Genomic DNA, 22,228 nt, shown 5'->3' on the forward strand with positions numbered 1-22,228 from the left:
ATGTGGATGGGCTCAAGAAAAGGTGGAATGACTGCAAGAGGCCAATCAAGGAGAAAATGGACCAAGAAGCCATGCAGCAGAGGGGAACACCAGGAGGCGGAATATAATGAGTGGCAGGAGCTCATTCGCAGGTCCCTGAGCGTCACAGCAGTCAGTGGACTTCCAGGGGCTCGTGACTCAGGGACTGCAACATCAGCACAGCATGCTGGTGAGTAACATCCCACACACCAGTATTATATGTATTTGAGATATAACATCCTTTAATGTCACACATTCATGTACACAATGAGGAGCATGGTATTTGGCCTACTAACAAAAACATCTACAATTATATTTCACATTAAAGGGACATTAAACCAAAGCTTTTTATGCCATTATTCAAATAGAGAATACAGTTTTAAACAACATCCCAATTTACTTCTATTATGTAATTTGCTTCATTATTTTGTTATTCTTTGTTTATTAAATATTAATGCACATGGGTGAGCCAATCACATGAGGCATTGATGTGCAGCCACCAATCAGCAGCTTCTGAGCCTATCTAGATATGCTTTTCAGCTAAGAATATCAAGAGAATGAAACAAATTAGGTAATGGAAGTAAATTACAAAGTTGTTTAAAATTGCATGCTCTAGCTGAATCATGAAAGAATAAAAATGGGTTTAATGTCCATTTAATGCTACTTAACACATTGAAATTCATGATATGAGGTGGAATAGTGAAATACTAACATGTCTCAGAGTAACACAGGCCACAAGTTTTCAGTAAATGGACACTATAGCCATCACAATACTTTTAGCTCAAGAAAGCACTTTATGTGCCTACATCAGGCTAAAGGAAATTGTGTGACCATAGTGTCACTTAAAGAACACATTTTCTCCATCACTGACATGTACACAGAACTATTGTATGAAACACATACTTGTATACTTTGCATATTAAAATCCCTCATATCACAAATCACAATGTGCACATGCATGTTATAGAGTTTGACATGAGAATGAGTATAGGCCCTAGCATGTATCAATGTACATTGTATGCCCACATGGATATATATATATGATTGTACTAATACCGCTCATCATTTGACTCCTCCACAGAACCTCCTGTCACCAGGGTGCAAACGGCCATGCAGCCACCGCAACCAGCAGGCCAGAGGATGGCTCCAGCACAACCAGCAGGCCAGAGGATGGCTCCAGCACAACCAGCAGGCCAGAGGATGGCTCCACCACTACCACCAGGCCAGAGAATCCCTCAATAGTATGCTCCCAGGCATGAGGTGGGTTGGATTGCCTGTTGAGGACCCATATGTCATGCCCCCAAGATTTGAAGAGGATCCCTGGCAGGAGCCCTGGCCGGAGGACTATTCTTTTGGTTATGAGGGGCAGCCAAGGCATCCCCAAAGGGTATATGTCTTTACCCCCCTCCCAATATCAGGCCAGTCAGGACTTTTACCACCAAAACATATAAACTGGTCAGAGTGGTCGCACACCAGTCGTCAATGGGACTACCAGTCCACCCGGAGATCTCCACCATCCGCTTCCCTTGGAAGAGCTCCAGCATATGAAGAGGAGCATATAGCTGTGGTAGTTCCTCCTGAGGCACCAGCCAGCATTGTTCCTGCTGAGGCACCAGCCAGCATTGTTCCTGCTGAGGCACCAGCCAGCATTGTTCCTGCTGAGGCACCAGCCAGCATTGTTCCTCCAGAGGCACCAGCCAGCATTGTTCCTCCAGAGGCACCAGCCAGCATTGTTCCTCCAGAGGCACCAGCCAGCATTGTTCCTCCAGAGGCACCAGCCAGCATTGTTCCTCCAGAGGCACCAGCCAGCATTGTTCCTCCAGAGGCACCAGCTAGCATTGTTCCAGATGCAACAGCAGCTAGAGGTGAACCTGCGCCTAGAATCCCTGCTGGTGAAGAGCCTTTAGATTCTCTGACTTCTGCCCTGGGCGGGAACAAAACCAACTGTTGGGTGTGTTGGTGGAGCATTTCACACACCAGCAGGACATTGCCTCCAGCCTCTCATCTGTGGCCAGCACTCCTGCAGAATCCTCTGAATCCACACAACCCAGGAGAGGCAGGAGAGCCACTCCAGGCACCTCAGCCCCCTCATCTAAGAAGCCTAAAAAAAAAAAAATATTGTTATATTTCATCCTAAATCTTGTCCTCTGTTATTTACCATATAATTGTCATACACATCCATGTGAGGGGTGTTTTAGTACACTAATATTTTTGAAAAATATAATAAGGCCTGTGTGGAAATGGCCCAGAAAATGTAATATCATCATGTTTATGACATATTCATGTTCTCTAAACCACATCACATAGTTGTGTATGAAGGGTACATATAGTGATATTCACTTTTAAGATGTAAATCAAGGTTTCTCACATCCAATAGAAATTGACCCATGTGCAGGGATAGGCACGAGCCAAGGCTGTGGCGGACATTTTTTAAGGTAAAGACTTTTAGTGAAGGACACCTTGCCTATCCCTGCACATGGGTATATATATATCTAAATAATAATGTTTTTACAGAAGGTGTGAACATTAGGTATAAACATCCATTTTCATTCCTCAAAATGATAGTCAATAAATCATAGTGACCTAAACATGAATTGAACTAATGATATATTTTCAGTAATTAGGGTGGTTAAGGGAATGGGGGTGGGATGTAGTAGTTTCACTTACATGCAGTGGAACTCCGCAGTATGTAATTCGATGACCAGCTGCAGCAGGGGCAGCACCATCACTATGGACCTCAGCAACTATAGAATCAGCATGTGTAGACTGAACAACAGGGGATTGTAGGGCTTCCAGCACCCCTTGTGCCCCATGATGACCCCTTGTGCCCCATGATGACCCCTTGTGCCCCATGATTGACCCCTTGTGCCCCATGATTGACCCCTTGTGCCCCATGATTGACCCCTTGCGCCCCATGATGACCCCTTGTGCCCGATGATGACCCCTTGTGCCCCATGATTGACCCCTTGTGCCCCATGATGACCCCTTGTGCCCCATGATAGACCCCTTGTGCCCCATGATGACCCCTTGTGCCCCATGATTGACCCCTTTGTGATTGGTTTGACAAACTTGCAGGGGCAGGAATAATAAATGCGTGTTTTGTATGTCAGTCTATGGGCCAAAAAACGACGGGCGAAGGCAGAAATATACGCGCGTAACTTCTAAGTTACGCCGTATATAGGATACCAAACCCGCGCAAATATTGGCGTTGCCGGCTTTTGCAGGCGACGATTTATATTGGATCGAGGCCGAGATGTCACTGGAAGTGTTTTAATGTGGTAACTCAGTCAAATTGGCTTGTATGACCTATAAAGCTTTGATATTTATACAAATGTTTACTGCCTAGTAGAGGCCATTATATCTTAAAAATTTGGTATGAGGAAATTGGGATCAGCTTTTTAATATCCTTTATGACCAATCCATGTATGTTAGTAATACTTCCTGTTCTCCTCCCAGTGAATGTTTTGCTTGTCCATAGATCAAGATATAGCCTCTAATATACACAGGAGTAAACTCAAATCTAAAAGTCTGCAAAATCCTAAATAGATAATACTTGTGACTATATAATTCTTATCATTCCTACAAGATCTAGTTGCTCCAATATACACCCCCCAAGGTCAGATAACATACAACATGTCAATGGTATTAATTTACTTACAGCTGAATCCAGTCTTATATAATCTTCATGGCAGGAAAGGTAGAATAGCTTACAACAACATAAATTGAAATTCACAGTTTTACAGGTGACTGGAAATACAATATCGATCATAGTTCACCACAGCATAAGAATAGGTTGGGTATTATAATTGATTAATAACAGTTCTCCAGAAGACTTACTCATGTAGAGCACAGAGTCTCAGAACATGAAGACTGTCATAGGGAAATGTCAATTTCAGTATCTAACCTCCAGAAGCAGAACTCTGATTTGAAAGCCCGCTTGGATGACCTTGAGAACAGGTCCCGCAGGAATAATCTGCGTGTTGTGGGCCTACCAGAGTCGGAACAAAGCACATCACTTCTACATTTTGCAGAAACTCAGCTACCACGATTGCTTAAGATGACTTACTCAGATGTTCCATGTCTGGCAGAGAGAGCACATAGAGTAGGACAGCCAAGATCAGAGCAGCATAATAAGGAAACATCAGGGCACGTCCTAATAAAATACCTAAATTTCAAAGACAAAGTGGAACTTCTTACAGCATACCGTAAGATGGGACCTATCCCTTTTGAAGGGAAAAAACTGCTGCTGTTTCAGGACTACTCAACAGAGGTCACCAGGAAGCGAAGGGAATTCTCACCTTATTGCCAGCGACTAATTGAAAAAGGAAGAACAGTTGCACTACTATTCCCAGCCAAACTCCGCTTACAGACATCTAGTAGACCGAAGTTTTTTGAGACTCCCACACTACTTCAGAAATACCTGCAGACAGAGGATAGCGGACGGGCTAATGAAGAACCTGCATTGCCAATAGAACCAGAAAAGGATTAAGTCTGAGAGAAATATTCTACCTAACAAGCAGGTCACTTAGGTTTCCAGACATGGGACTAACTGAACTTTTCAATGTAATGACTGGGGCACTTTGAGAACCGTGATTACATTCTATATAAAGGTTCCCTCACTCCCAGTCATACCCCACTTTCCTCTAGGGGGGGGGGAGTTTAACTGAATACGGTGGGAGAATGTTACCTATTCTCCTACACCATGAGAGTGTTGTTGATTGTTATGGTTATTGTTGTGTTTGTTTGCTAATTTTTGTTATATTCCGATATTTTATCGTTTTCATCACATACAGTGGAGTCGTGAGAAAGTTTCTGACCATATCTCCGAGACAAGGCATGAGGGATCTACAAACAAAGAGGTAAATCTACAGAAAACCATTGTTGTCTATTCTATCTGTCCAAGGCTTACTTCAAGAACAGGTACCCCACACTCACATACTACATGCTATACGTTTTGAGCTTCTGGGTTTGATTCCACATATGCTTTGCTCCCTCTGTATATAGGTTTGCCATGGCTGACACCAAAGCAAATATAATTACATGGAATGTGTGTGTGGGGGGGGGGGGGGGGTTACCTCTCCTATCAAAAGAAAATGTATATTGAAGTTACTTAATAACAAAGGGGCAGATATTGCTGTTCTGACAGAGACACATCTCACTACAGATGAACATGCTAAGTTAAAGCAGGGTTGGGTCCAAGAAGTCGTTAGCTCATCTTTCCCAGGGAGCAGAGCCAGAGGGGTGGCAATTTTACTTAGAAAAGGGTTACTCTATAAAATATCGCACAAAGAAATAGATGCAGAAGGCCGCTATGTGGTATTACACTTAGAATTAGGAGAAGTATCCCTAGCATTGGTGGGAGTTTATGGCCCAATAGGTAAAAAGGACCTTTTCTGGACAAAATTACAGAAACAGCTACTAAAATCTGTACATCTCCCTTTGATAATTGGCGGGGATTTTTTTTTTTTTTTTTTAATATTTTTATTGAGGTTATTAACAGGTACAATAAAATAAACATATACATCTAATAAGAGAAATGACATACAGCTGATTGTTACATTATGCAGATATCGTAACTGAAAAGACAGCTTAAATGTTATAATGCATGATATAGTTAGAACCTCTTTTCAAAAAGAATAATTTCCTCCAGTAACACATAGGGACACTCATGGACCCTGAGAAGTTTTGGGCACCATATAGGAGGAATATTAATGTTATAGGTGGCCACTCATGGACCATTAATATATTAAACATTACAACCATTAGTAAATAAAAGTGGAAACATGGAGCCGTAAAAGGGGAACAAACAAATGCACAGTCGTTTCCAGCCTACAGTACATAACAAGACACATGATGGTATAAGAAGATCAGTAGGAGTCCCCATTTTAACACCCGTTTTTGACCAATGGAGAAGGCTTAACCCTAGGGTGGGTGTTCAAGATGGAGATGTGCCGTATAACCATGTTGGGAGGTCTAGGGGGGGGGGTGCCTTGCATCATATGTAGGGACTGCTAACAGAGAGGATTTGGGACTAAATAGAGACTTAATAACTAATATGCACCTCTCAGTCATGGGGTCACATGCCTAATGATATTCCCATACAGAAAGTATTTGTATATATGAGAGATTCAATTTGGGGTCTTATAATGGGGAGCAATCTAAAAGGGGATGTTACAGTCAAGGGGCACATAGCTATAGATTAGTTGACATGTAAGAGTATAGTGAACTATGCATAACCATGACAGAGAGTAGAATCAGCCATTATATCGCTTCTAAAGAGGCATCCCTAGCTTAGAGTTTTAAATGTGGTAGGCTGGTTGCAGTACCTGTATTAAGCCGTCCATCGTGGCATAGATTGAAAACACAGGTGGTTCCAGTCTTTGAGAGTGCATTACAATGTTGAAACATATATTCTAGCTAAGTCCCAAAATAAGAAAAATATTCTAGAGCATATCTGTCTAGAGACATACATCAGGATCAATTAAAAATGATCAATACCAGACTGTTATACGTTCTGTAATCTTAATCGAAGGAACATGGGCCATATAGCAGGGCTTATAAAAAACAGATTGAAAATAAACTCTCTCTTAGATTAAGTTTGGGAGCATAATTCTATAACTAAAGAGACTAGAAATAACATCCTCAGGTGTAAAAAACTAAATACAGAACTAGGTGATATGTCTAAACCCCTGCTATGTCTTTGTGTGGTATGTGCTTGATAAAGAAATTGTTAGCAAGATAGGGTCCGGTAAACTAATATAAAGGGACCAATCAAAGAGGGTCACGCATTGCATTTTCCTAATAACATTTTGTTATCTACTACCCACACAGTGACTTGTATCTCATGTTGGAGGCTGAGACATGGTGAATAAGTACAGATACAGTTGATTTTTACCCCATACTACACCCATCAGTCTCAAGTAAGCATTACATTTAGCACCCTCAGGGAGGCTCCGGAACATCTGCTATCATAGGAAGGGTACTCAAAAAGTTTTATGTTAGAAGGACAATGTCTGTTCTAGTAGCTTAGGTAAAAAGTATATGTATATGAGACAGTTTACCTACGATGACCATCTTTTAGCCAATTCCAGACCTTGTAGGGATAGAGACGTACTCTGTGCTGTTTGTTCTCATCTGTTGTGATAATGTCCATATCGCACAGCGTCTCTTGTTGCTAGTCCCGGTCCCCAAGTAATATCTTGTCAAGAATACCACCGGCTCGCAGACTTGCGTCAAGTAGTGTCGGGACAGTGTAGAACGCTCTTTCTTTTGTATAATAGATGAGGTTGCTCGGATTAAGGTGCGCCGCTCTGCCTGTTGATACAAGTGGTGCAGTGCCCTGTAGAGACCCGCTCTACGCCGCTGTCTTCTGGTAGCCGTAAATGGTCCCTGTCTCGGTGACAGCCATTTTGCGGGTAGGGAGAGTGTAGAGAGTTTAAAGTCCCTTCGATGTGACAAGAGCCTCGCTGCCGCATGTGGCTCCAATTTACCGGAGGCAAACTTTGTGGGACCAAGTGATACCGGAAAGGATTGAGGTACCGGCTCTTTTAGAGAAGCTCCCCATGTAGGTGTCAGCCCATCTTCAATTGTACCCGAGGTCCCTGCTTTGTATGGGTTGAGCGAGACTTCAGTGCTTTGGTCGGGGATCCTTCGGGAGAATGGAGTGGGTGATCCCTGTTCAGGGCTAAGGGGAGAGGTTGCATTAAGGCTAGCAATATGCGGTTCTGTCAATGTGGGTACATAATAGCTTTGTTTTCCACTACTTTCATTTATCTCACCGCACTCGTCTGGGATGAAAGTGCAAATCAGTTCCCTACTAGTGTCCGGACCGTTAGTAGCAGCACAAGGCTGCTGTTCGTGTAATACTTGGGGTCTTAGAAGCCGGGGCCCCGAGGCTCCATCAACCCCTCGCATATCAAAGGTAGAGTGTCCCTCTGCATCTTCTGCCTGGTCGGCCAGCCGGATAGGGCTAAAGGCTTTTCTGATCAGTTGCACTAAAGAATTTTGATGCTGTTCCAATACATATGTCAGCTCCGACAGTAGAAGTGACTCGGTCTCCATGTTACAGTGTCTATTCAAGCTGTGGTTGTAACTAGTAAAATAATGAGCAATTTTTATTTTTTATCCTATTACAGGATTCCGTAACCCCAGAGTTTGGGGGGGGGTATAATGTGCGGCAGCCCCAGACCTATGTTACACTCTCCAAACAGGGTTCAACTTACGAGATCTGCTTGTTGTTGCCTCGTGCAGGCTGCAAGATGGCTACCAGGCCTGTTGGGAAGTAAATTGCATAGCTGTCTCAAAGAACTTAGGCAGGAACTCCGTCAATTCATCCGCTCTCAGCTGCTATCAATTCCTAGTCAATTAATCTTGCATGGAATCGTGAAATATTGGGTTTTAAAGAAATATAACTAGTAATAAGTCTTCTGAACTTTAGGAGCTTCACTAAAACGTGTCCTACCGCATTGAGATCAGGCTCCGCCCCCAATTGGCGGGGATTTTAATATAGCGCCCCATGTCCCACTAGATAGGTTCAGGAATCCAGATTTTACACCAACTAGGATAACAACGCCAACTCTAATAGGGAGACAAGAACACTTAGGAAATTCCAGAGGGGTCTAGGCTTAGTAAATATTTGGCGCCTACGCAACCCAAAAGTCAGAGATTTTACTTGCATCCCTCCCTCCAAACATACTCTATCTCGTATAGATTATTTCCTAGTCTCCAAAACCCTGACTACCCGTATTATAGAGGTTAAAAACGATGTGGTTACTCTTTCGGATCACGCCCCAGTTAAATTAACTGTTAATACTAAAAAGGACTTACCACGAGAAAATAGATGGGTTTCCCTAACTATTTATATAAAGACCCTAATTTATTAAATTACTTTATTGGTGAATGGAACGCATACCATACTATCAACATACAACACCTGCAGAGCCCTCTACTGTTTGGGAAACAGCGAAGGTGGTTCTGCGAGGGGTTATTTCAAACTATGCCGCAGGTACTCGAAAAAGGTTTAAGGCACGTGAGGAACTTTTGTTCAAACAATTGATAAATGCACAAAACAAATATCTTAAATCCTCTAATATGGAAAATAGGAACGCCTTTAGACAAATTAAAACAACCAGAGATAATCTACTACTACAAAACACAATGAAAACCACCACTAAACTTCAGGCTAAGTTCTATCGGTTCAGGTACAAAACCAGTAGGTCGCTTGCACTATTAACTAAATTGACCCGACCACCGAATGTTATACAGGCCATTAGGAAAGCAGATAAAATACATACACATACTGATGAGATACAAAAAATCTTTACAGAATATTATACTAAGCTCTACAGCCCGCAGGAAATAGAAGACACTGAGGTACATGCATTTTTGAACACTATACGATTGCCTAAACTCACAGAGGACCAATTATGCATGTTAAATACCCCCATTTCTGTTTCTGAAGTTAATAGGGCCATACAGGATCTACCTTTGGGCAAAACCCCAGGCCCAGACGGTATGCCAGCAGAGTTTTACAAACTATTGAGAGCTGAAATATTAGAAACATTGACACTCTTGTATAATTCTGTACTCACAGGACATACCATACCTAATTGTAAATTCACTGAAGCCCAAATTAGCATAATACTAATTAGGAATCCAGATTTTACACCAACTAGGATAACAACGCCAACTCTAATAGGGAGACAAGAACACTTAGGAAATTCCAGAGGGGTCTAGGCTTAGTAAATATTTGGCGCCTACGCAGCCCAGAAGTCAAAGATTTTACTTGCATCCCTCCCTCCAAACATACTCTATCTCGTATAGATTATTTCCTAGTCTCCAAAACCCTGACTACCCGTATTATAGAGGTTAAAAACGATGTGGTTACTCTTTCGGATCACGCCCCAGTTAAATTAACTGTTAATACTAAAAAGGACTTACCACGAGAAAATAGATGGGTTTCCCTAACTATTTATATAAAGACCCTAATTTATTAAATTACTTTATTGGTGAATGGAACGCATACCATACTATCAACATACAACACCTGCAGAGCCCTCTACTGTTTGGGAAACAGCGAAGGCGGTTCTGAGAGGGGTTATTTCAAACTATGCCGCAGGTACTCGAAAAAGGTTTAACGCACGTGAGGAACTTTTGTTCAAACAATTGATAAATGCACAAAACAAATATCTTAAATCCCCTAATATGGAAAATAGGAACGCCTTTAGACAAATTAAAACAACCAGAGATAATCTACTACTACAAAACACAATGAAAACCACCACTAAACTTCAGGCTAAGTTCTATCGGTTCAGGAACAAAACCAGAAGGTCGCTTGCACTATTAACTAAATTGACCCGACCACCGAATGTTATACAGGCCATTAGGAAAGCAGATAAAATACATACACGTACTGATGAGATACAAAATATCTTTACAGAATATTATACTAAGCTCTACAGCCCGCAGGAAATAGAAGACACTGAGGTACATGCATTTTTGAACACTATACGATTGCCCAAACTCACAGAGGACCAATTATGCATGTTAAATACCCCCATTTCTGTTTCTGAAGTTAATAGGGCTATACAGGATCTACCTTTGGGCAAAACCCCAGGCCCAGACGGTATGCCAGCAGAGTTTTACAAACTATTGAGAGCTGAAATATCAGAAACATTGACACTCTTGTATAATTCTGTACTCACAGGACATACCATACCTAATTGTAAATTCACCGAAGCCCAAATTAGCATAATACTAAAACCAGGAAAGGACCCATTAGTGCCAGAGTCCTATCGTCTGATTTCTCTGCTGAACACGGACTACAAGCTCCTAACCAAAATTTTGGAAAACAGATTAGGCTCAGTATTGCCATCATTGATCCATGAAGATCAAACGGGCTTTATACAGGGTAGGTCCTCGGTGAAAAACATCAGAAAGGTCCAATTAGTCCTGTCCTATTATTGGAAACACTGAAAAGATCCTACTTTGTTACCAAGTATCAAAGCATGTATGATTGCCCTTGACGCTGAAAAGGCATTTGATAAAGTAATTTGGAAATATTTAGTTACGGCCCTAGAAAAATTTGGTGTTGGAGGTAACTACCTACAAGCAGTACAAAGCTTATATCAAGGCCCTATGGCAGCCGTCATTGTTAATGGAAGGGTTGCTCCCACCTTCAGCTTATATAGGGGCATGAGACAGGGATGCCCACTTTCACCACTCCTATTTGATCTAGCAATAGAGCCCCTTGCCCAAGCCATTCGAGAGAAAACTCAGGGATTGAGGATAGGCAATTCGACCATACACCTTTCCTTATACGCAGATGACATGATATTATTCATCCCAGACCCAAGGCTAAATCTTACCAACGTCCTTACACTCATTCATAAGTTTGGTGCGATCTCAGGTTATCTTCTCAATCAAGATAAATCTGAACTGATCTGGCTGACCTTACATGGTCCCCAGGACTCTCTGGAATATGAGTTTAGGGTTGTTCTCACTGATTTTACATACTTAGGAGTCAAGTTGTCACTGAACCCTAACAACTGGTATACACTTACCTACGTCCCCTTCATTAAAAAACTAATGAGCCAAATAGATAACTGGAAGGGATTGCCCCTTTCCCTCTCAGATAGAATAAACCTTATGAAAATGATTACCTTTCCCAAGTTGCTCTACGTGTTCCAGATGCTACCAGTTGTGTTAAGAAAGGCAGACCTGAGGTTGCTGAATGCTAAAATTCTAGATTTTATATGGGTAGGCAAGAAACATCTAATTAGTTCCCAGAAACTATCTAGTTCAGTAACATATGGAGGTCTAGGTCTACCGAATCTTATGCTATATAACTGGGCAGCTTTATCTAAAAATCAGCGATTGGCTGAGCCAAAAAAAACATTTCACTTTCAAAACCCTAGAAGAAGAACAGGTGGCGCCTTACTCATTGACGGTCCTACCACACTTGACTCGACAGCAGGTTCAACATCACATAGGAGACATGCTCCCAATGACAGAGCCTTTGCGTGCATGGAGGTCACTTTGTAGATGGCTCAGGATCCCACAGACATGCACCAGGTACCTACCTCTATTAGGAAACCCTAACTTCATAGCAGGTCTTACTACACAGCCTTTTAAGGACTGGCAACAACAGGGGTTATTAAACATTCAACACTTCCTGGATGATGTAGATAATACGATAAAAAGTTTCCGAACACTACAAACCCAATACTCTTTGCCAAACACACATCATTATGCTTACCTGCAGGCTAGGCATTATATCACTAGTCTATTACAAAAAGGAGAGATATTGAAAAAATCACGACCTATCGAACAAATGGTTTCATTGTTTATGCAGGAGATATTCTCAATTTCTCCTATATATAGAATGGTACTGGAACCTAATAATTCTCGAACTATAAGAAACATTACACAAAAATGGACTTCATCTCTCGGAACACCAATTGAGAAGAGGTTAATACAGCTCAGTATAGAAACATTAAGAAAGAGTACCCTATCTCAAGATTTAAGAGACTCACATGTGAGGTTATTGCACAAAGCTTATATCACACCTGGAATGTTTCAGAAGTGGGCACCACACATAGAAAACATCTGTCCCAAATGCCAAAACATAACCCTGACCTATCTCATCTGATATGGCGTTGTCCACGTCTAGTTAGATATTGGCACTCCATTGCCTACTGGCTTAAAATCAACTGTAAAATTCATATGGACATTAATGATGAGACTATATTACTACTACACTTACCTAGAGGTCTGAAAACCCTTGGTAAAATGTTGGGCACTACCATCTTACTGGCAAGGAGACTAGTTTTTGGAGCATGGAACTCCAGATCTATCCCTACTGTTGTCCAACTAAAAAAATCCCTCCTTCACCAGCTTACAATAGAATTGTATGACTCGATAGGTGACATGACACTCAGAACACAAACTTTTATGAAAAAGTGGGAGGGTTACATACAAACTATGCCTCCGCAGCTACAGATACAGCTCCTTTATCCACTGCGAAACACAGAGTACATACTTAATACCAGGTTAAGAGGCGAATGGACTCTAGACTTTGATAATCTATAGATGGGGAAGGATTGAAATGTAGTACAGATTCCTGTTATTTACATAGCTTACTTGGATTGAACTTTACACTGTATGGAAAAAATTTGTTTTCTATCAGATTTTTTGTTTGTTTAGTTTTAATTGTTAAGTATATTGTTTAGATATTAGTTTATACAAAAAGTACAAGGATCTCAGAAATGCTTCATGGACGTTAACGAAAAAAAACCTCAAGACTCTCCTTAGGTACAAGGACTATTGTTATGTACCCCTATGACCAAGATAATTTTTTTTTTATTCCTATTATTTGGGAGGGTTTGTTTCTGTTATAAGAATAACTCCTGTATGTAAACTTCTGAGATGATAAATAAAAGTAAAAAAAAAAAAAAAGATTATATCAGTTGTATTATATCAGTTTTATAAGATATCTCTAGAAAGTCTTTAGTTTTAAAGTCATCATACTAAACTATCTTCTTAGTTAGATAACATTGGTATTTTTGAAATGGAGATATATAAATAAAAGAAAATGAGGTTTCATTTATATATGCTTAATATTCATATAAATTTATAGTTAATTTAAGGTTTATTCTATTAACATATTACGAATATCTTCATTGGATGTTATCAATCTCGTATTGAAGTTTGTCCACTACAAAGACGAGGTTTGACTTTGTAATTTGTCAGGCCAAATTTACTTTCAGACACCATGTAGTTTAATATCTAATACACTTTCAATTGTATATTGTACTATATTGATTAGCATTTTACATGAACCTTGACTATTGCTGTATATGAGCATGTACTATATGATGTTATGATAAAAACCTCAATTCAAGAATATGATTTTTTTTTTAAAAATTCTTACAGGGAACATAGTGCCTCCTATAACAGAGGAAGAATTATCTGTACTCCTATCCTTGGCACATCTCACAACCTGCGCACTTGACCCTATTCCTTCACAACTTCTTCCCTCTCTCTGCTTTACTAACCCCTACCCTAACTCATCTCTTTAACCAATCTCTCACCGCTGGCACATTTCCTGATACATTCAAGCATGCATCAATCATACCAATCCTAAAAAAGCCCTCGCTTAACCCCTTCCATCCCTTCTAACTATTGACCCGTCTCCTTACTTCCCTTTGCTTCAAAATTATTGGAATGACTAGTCTATAATCAGCTAACTCAATTTCTCAAAACTAACTCCTTACTTGATCCACTACAATCTGCTTTCCGCACTAAGCACTCAACAGAAACCGCTCTTACTAAAGTAACAAATGACCTGTTATCAGCTGAAGCAAAAGGCCACTACTCCTTACTAATTCTTCTTGACCTGTCCACTGCTTTTGACACAGATGACCATCCTCTCCTCCTAAAAATACTACATTCATTTGGCATCCAAGACACAGCCCTCATCTGGTTTGCCTCATATCTCTCAAACCGCTTGTTTTCAGATTCCTTTAACAACATATCTTCTGACCCTATGCCTCTCTCAGTTGGAGTACCACAAGGCTCTGTCTTGGGTCCCTTGCTTTTCTCTCTCTATACATCCTCATTTGGAAAACTTATAGCCTCATTTGGATTCCAGTACCACTTATATGCTGATGATACCCAAATCTATCTTTTCTCTACTGATAGCTCTCCCTCTTTACTCAACCAGATTTCCAACTGCCTCTCTGCAATTTCCTGTTGGATGTCTTCACATTACCTCCAACTCAATCTGTTCAAAACTGAGCTGCTTCTTATTCCCCCCTCTTTGAGACATCCAACACTTGACATTTCTCTGACGGTTGGAGACTCTATTCTCAACACCTCACCCCAGGTCTGCTGTCTTGGGGTCACACTAGACTCGGAACTCACATTTAACCCACATATAAAAGCGCTTACCAAATCCTGCCGTTCACACCTACGCAACATTTCCAGAATTCGTCCCTTCCTTACTCAAAAAAATACAAAAATAATAATTAATTTCCTCATTTTGTCACGCATTAATTATTTCAATTTACTTCTAAATGCTCTTCCAAAACACTGCCTCTCCTCCCTCCAATCTATTATGAATACTTCTGCTAGACTCATCCACCTAAGTCGACGATCTACATCAGCTGCTCTGCCAGTCTTTACACTGGCTACCCATACACTCCAGAATACAATTCAAACTATTAACCCTAACTTACAAAGCACTGAACAGTCTAACTCCCAACTATATTTCCTCTCTCATCATGAAATATTCCCAATCCCGTCCTCTTTGATCAACCTCTGACCTACGTTTCTCCACTCTTGTTATCTCTACGTCCCACTCCCGTCTCCAAGACTTCTCACGTGCTGCTCCTGTCCTCTGGAACTCTCTACCCCACTCCATAAGACTGTCTCCAACCTTGTATAGCTTTAGATGCTCCTTGAAAACCCAACTATTCAGAGAGACTTACCATCTCTCCTCCATCTCTCATCCTAACCAAACTAATACATTAACTGCCTGACTCACTGCTGCAACTACAACTGATGTGACAAGCTACCCCAACCTTATGTCTCTGCACCCTAAACCTGTCGACTGTGAGCTTTCCGGAGCAGGGCCCCCTTCCTCCTGTACTATATTTGTTTAGTTTTGTTATGTTTTGTATACCCCTATCATTGTACCCAGCGCTATGGAATTTGCAGCGCTATACAAATAAATAATAATAATAATGTACAATAAAAGTAAAACATTAATTAAAAAGAAAAATAACAGTCTCAAGGACCTTGCAAAGCTTTTTTTCAAGCACTCTAATCATACACCAAAAATCTTATAAACTAATTCTAGTAAGAATGCAACTTGCCTGCCTGAGATCCAGATCCTGTCTTAGTCACAGAGCCTGTCTGAGATCCAGATTCTGTCTTAGTCACAAAGCCTGTCTGAGATCCAGAACGTGTCTCAGCCAGAGAGCCTGTCTGAGATCCAGATCCTGTCTTAGTCACATAGTCTGCCTGAGATCCAGAACCTGTCTCAGCCACAGAACCTGTCTGATATCCAGATCCTGTTTCAGTCACAGAGTCTGCCTGAGATCTAGATCTTGCCTCAGTCACAGAGTCTGCCTGAGATCCAGATCCTGCCTCAGCCACAAAGCCTGCCTGAGATCCAGATCCTGCCTCAACCACAGAGCCTGCCTGAGATACAGACCCTGTCTCAGCCACAGAGCCTGCCTGATATACAGACCCTGTCTCAGTCTCAATACCTGCCTGAGATCCAGATCCTGTCTCAGCCACAGAGCCTGAGATCCAGACCCTGTCTCAGCCTCAGAACCTGCCTGAGATCCAGATCCTGCCTCAGCCACAGAGCATGCCTGAGATCCAGATCCTGCCTCAGCCACAAAGCCTGCCTGAGATACAGACCCTGTCTCAGCCACAGAGTCAGCCTGGGATCCAGATCCTGTCTCAGCCACAGAGCCTGAGATCCAGACCCTGTCTCAGCTTCAGAACCTGCCTGAGATCCAGACCCTGTCTCAGCCACAGAGTCAGCCTGGGATCCAGATCCTGTCTCAGCCACAGAGCCTGAGATCCAGATCCTGTCTCAGTCGCAGAGCCTGCCTAAGATCCAGAACCTGTCTCAGCCACAGAGCTTGCCTGAGATCCAGATCTTGCCTCAGTCACTACTGCCTGGGGTTCCTACTGACCATTGCTACCTGCATATTCTGCTGGCCCCACTCCATACTGCCTCTCATTCCTACTGACCTTTGTTACCTGTGAATCCAGCTAATCATTACTACCTGTGCATCCTGTCCTAGGCCCCGGTATGGGCATTCTCCTGTCAAAGTGGGCACTCCACCAAGTCCTGTGTCAAGCACCTTTGCCTCCAAGTCCAGTGTCCTGCTTTGCTGTTTCCAAGCCCTTAATGTAGCTTCAAGTCTTGTGTCCGGTGCCTAGACTTCTAGTTTAGTGACTGGCTGCTGACTACAACTACACCAGTTATATACGCTGTGAGCATTTATCATTGAACAAGCATTTCTTGTGAAATGTTTGTGCAATACTGCCCCCTGCACATTTGCCGCCAATCGACTGCTAGCAGGGGGTGTCAATCATCCCAATCGTATCTGGCAGTTTGCCACCTCAGAGGTGGCGGATAAGTTCAGGAGCAGCGGTCTTATGACCACTGTTTCTTAACTTATTTTTCCAGCGAGCCAGAAGGATTGCGAGGAAACAGCAGAATCCGCTGCTTAATAAATCTACACCATTGTATTTACAAGTTGAGGAACGTTTTTTTGTGATATAGATCCCTTATTCTGTCCTTATATTTAAATGTTTATCTATACTGCCAGAATAAAAGTCATATCCTTGTCATTTATATAAGATCAATTTTGGAATATAGTAATCGCATCCAGGATTGATGGTACCAGATTTGGTAATATCGTTATCTTTTCTCCACTGATCTTCTGGTTATGAAGTCTTTTTTTGCTTCTTACATGTAACTTGACTATAGAAGCTGATCTTGGAGCCTCTGTATGTAATCTTCCTAGTCGGCGTTCAGGATAGAGCCACGGGTTTGTTCTGTGTCACGTGTTCGTCTCTGGCCCTACGGCTCTACTGCAAGCTGTAAGGTTCCAAACAGGATCTCCTCATTCAGTGATATGCAATGCGTTTCGGCTTTGACACGCAGCCTTCTTCAAGCATAACACTATAGAGTGGAAATCCTTTATAGGGTACAATCCTAGCGGGCTTTTTATATTATTCTCCCATTGGTCCTTAGGGACAAAGCTCAAAATAGCGAGCTATTTCCATAAATTGCCTTACTTATAGATTACAGGAGATTTATATATAATTAAAGGGACACTGAATCCAAATGTTTTCTTTTGTAATTCAGAAAGAGCATGCAATTTTAAGCAACTTTCTAATTTACTCCTATTATCAATTTTTCTTCGTTCTCTTGCTATCATTATTTGAAAAAGAAGGCATCTAAGCTTTTTTTTTGTTTCAGTACTTTGGACAGCACTTTTTTATTGGATGGATGAATTTGTCCACCAATCAGCAAGGACAACCCAGGTTGTTCACCAAAAATGGGCCGGCATCTAAACTTACATTTTTGCATTTCAAATAAAGATACCAAGAGAATGAAGAAAAGTTGATAATAGGAGTAAATTAGAAAGTTGATTAAAATTTCATGCTCAATCTGAATCACGAAAGAAAATTTTTGGGTACAGTGTCCCTTTAAATGCATCACAATAGCCAAAATCCTTTATCCAACTGGACTTCTATATGTGCTAAGTTTATTTTATATTGTAATCTTTCATGAAATATATAATACAATTTCAAGAAATATAATATATATATATATAATAAAAAATGGCATTTGCAATTATATTATTATCTCATTCGACTCCTTATCTATCTGTAGAGTAAAAGAAAGAGAAGGAAATGATAGAGAATTTCTAATATCTACTTATATAGTACTGTACATTTTTCATTCTTGCATGCAAGAAATTTCACAACTGGTCTAGAAGACAGTATGCTATAGTAAATATATTCAAAGGGACACTAAACCCAATTTTTTTTCTTTCATGATTCAGATAGAGCATGCAATTTTAAGCAACCCTCTTATTTACTCCTATTATCATTTTTTCTGTGTTCTCTTGTTATCGAAATGTAGCCACCAATGAGCAAACGTTACTTCAGGGTGCTGAACCAAAAATGGGCCGGCTCCAAAGCTTAGATTCCTGCTTTTTTAAATAAAGATAGCAAGAGAACAAAGAAAAATTGATAGTAGGAGTAAATTATAAAGGTGCTTAAAATTGCATGCTCTATCTGAATCACAAAAGAAACAATTTGGGTTTAGTATCCCTTTAACTAGCAACCTCTTTACGAAGCTCATTAAAAATACATTCAAAATAACATTAAAAGTTCAGTGTTAATAAATGGATTATTTCTTCAATTGTTTTTAAAATAACAATTGATGTTAAAATCTAAATGTAATCCTTGTGGATGCAGAGACTGTGAATAAAAAATTAATCTTATCTTAATTTTTTTAAGACTCATTATCCTCAGGCATAGTACCCCAGGACTGGGGTAAAGCCGATGTGTTGCCACTTTTTTTAAAAAGGGAAGCAGGGCTGACTAATCTCAAAAAAGATATTGCAGAGTTAGAAAAAGTTCAGAGAAGGGCCACAAAACTAATAAGAGGAATGGAGAATTTAAACTATGAGGAGAGGCTAGCCAAACTGGGTCTGTTTTCTAGAAAAAAGCGCTTGAAAGGTGATATGTTTACTTTATATAAATATATTCAAGGCTATAGAGTTGTGGGAAGCTCTGTTCATTCCAAGGAATTTTTTTATGACAAGAGGTCACAATTTAAGGCTCAAAGAAAGGAGATTTAATATCCAGCATCATAAACGTTTTTTCACTGTAAGAGCAATTAAATTGTGGAACTCATTACCAAAGGAGGTAGTGAATGCCAATACCTTATATACATTTAAAAATGGCTTAGATAGATTTATGGCTAGAAATAGAATTCAGGATATGATTGCTTGTGTTAAATGGGTCTCCTTTTAATGAGATTAAGCTCAATTAAAACTTTTATTGTAAATGAGGTAGGATCTGTATAGGTTGAACTCAATGGACTTTTTTTAAACCTCATTTACTATGTTACATACCTACTAGATGGAATGGAACTCAAATTTTGAGATGATGGAACATATTTTGGAGCAGCAGATTGCTATCTATGCTATGGTTTCCGATCAATACATTGGGATAGGGACCCCATTAGACAGAGGTAAGTGGACCATAATTAGTCAGTTAGTGTCAATCCTAAAGCCTTTTATGGATGTCAATCATACAATAGTAATAAAAATATTACTATAATAACCCCTGGCGCTAACGTGTAGCTTAAATTGGTAGTGCAAAAGGCTCTAATTAGTATAATTTGTTAAAAAAAATCCCTTACATATATGTGTAAAACTGGGTGAAATAGTTATAAGTAACAAACCCAATTAGGGATGCGCTTAAGGATGAATTAGAGTAGTAATGCAAGTAAAAAATGAACACATTTTATTACAATCTTAATCATGCAAAGAATACTTTCTAAAACCAAATTTATCTAAAAACACTCTGATCAGGCGTTTGACAATGTAGTATCAATAAAATCCCTAAATATCAAAATAAATAAAATAAAATTACATAAAAATAAAATGCATATATAATATGATAACAATGACAATGAAAAACAACCACTATCGCAAATGGTTATTTCAAGGCAAAGAACAAAGATCCTAATAGGAACCAAGGAAGATCCAAGTCAGCTGGAAGTTAGCCAAATTTAAGGTGTTCACTTATTACTTACACCGAAAATGCTCTCTGAAGTCCCAGCTGTCTCTCTATAGCGGTCCTAGATTAGATCACTGCTGGATGGGTCACCGAAAAGGAATCTCTTGTCTTTTAAGATCCGTAGCAGCACTCGCGCCAGACAGACCAAACAGTGCTCTGGGTCTCCGTGCGGTCTCGACGCTGGCAATTAGTTCCAGTCACCTGTGTGTTAGAAGAGTAGGCGGAGCAACGTGTTTCAGCCCGGTCTGGGCCTTTGTCAAGCTCCTGATAGATGGGAGATCAGGTCTTTTAAACCGTCACTCATGCATATGATTGGTTAAGCACTAATTCAAAACAAAGGAAGTTGTGATACAAATACAAAAACAAAATTGATACATTTTTACCAATTTTAACTATTGTTACTTTCAGCTCTTATGCATAATACATTTAAAGATGCACAATTTGCCTTTTGGGTTTCAACTTGTGAAAGTAAAATTAGAATCCAAAAATAATAAAGAAGTAAACTCTATTATTTTGATGTTGTATTTTAACTAATAATGTTTCAACCATTTTTATGACATTATATACATTAATAAAAATTAATAAAAACATTTATACAATTCACGAATGTGATTAATTTTGATATGTCTAAAATTTCAATAAAATAACGATCATTTTTACTTATAATGATTTCAGAACTAAATACAAAAAACACAAACATACAAAAAGGGGGAATTTATTTATTATTTATTTTATTCTCTGAGAAAACACCCTATATCAAAATCTAAGTTTAAGCCATTTGGTTTAAGCGATTTTAAATCAAAAATCCATTTGGTCTCCTTTTTTAGTAATTCTGACTGTGTATTTCCCCCTCTCCAATTCTTTTTCAACTTATCTATACCCATATATGAGAAACACCTCAGATCTCCCCCATTGCAGGTGATGAAGTGTTTTGGTATAGGGAGATCTTTATTCCTATCTAGATCGTGTTTTTCAATCGACCAGATATGTTCACGAATCCGGTTGCGTAGGGGTCTTTCCGATTCCCCTACATATTGCTTGCCACATTTACATTGTATTAGATAGATAACCGATTTATCTGAGCACCTTATAGTGTCTCTGATTTTATAGGATTTTCCTGTAATAGTTGATTTAAATTTTTTCTCCTTTTTAGAGTGTTTACACGCCTTACAAGTTAGGCATGGAAAAAAACCTTTTAAGGTTTTTCCTTCTAAGTCTATTTGTTTTTCCTTATTCAAAATCTTATGTCTATTTTTGTTTTCTGTTGGTGCTAAAATCGACTTTAAGTTTTGAGCCTTTTTATAAATGATTTGTGGTTTTTTAGGGAGTGAGGGCCTATTAGCTTGTCATTCTTTAGAATTCCCCAGTGTTTATTTAGTATTTTTTCTATCAGAAATTTATTATTGCTATAATTTCTAATAAATGGAATAAATAAATTATCTTCTGTAGCTTGTTGGATTTTTTTAGAGGTTTTTCTATTTTTATTCCCATTTTTATTTTTATTTACCAGATCACATCTATTTACTTGTCTTATTTCTTGTCTTATTTCCTCTATCTTTTTGTCATTATAGCCCCTATCTACAAATTTCTGTTTTAGTTTTTCAGACTGACTATCAAAATCAGTTACGCTTGTGCAGTTTTTCTTTATACGCAAGAACTGCCCTTTAGGGATATTATCAATCCATCTTGGATGGTGACAGCTCGTGTGGTGGATATAGCTGTTTGCATCCACATTTTTGAAATGTGTTTTTGAATGTATTTGGTTATTCACAGGGAATAGTTCTAAATCTAGAAAATTAACACTTTTTTTGCTTTTTTCACAAGTGAAGCGAAGATTCATCTCATTATTATTCATACTTTCAAT

The sequence above is a fragment of the Bombina bombina genome, chromosome 12 (assembly GCF_027579735.1).
Source record: "Bombina bombina isolate aBomBom1 chromosome 12, aBomBom1.pri, whole genome shotgun sequence".
Classification (NCBI taxonomy): Eukaryota; Metazoa; Chordata; class Amphibia; order Anura; family Bombinatoridae; genus Bombina; species Bombina bombina.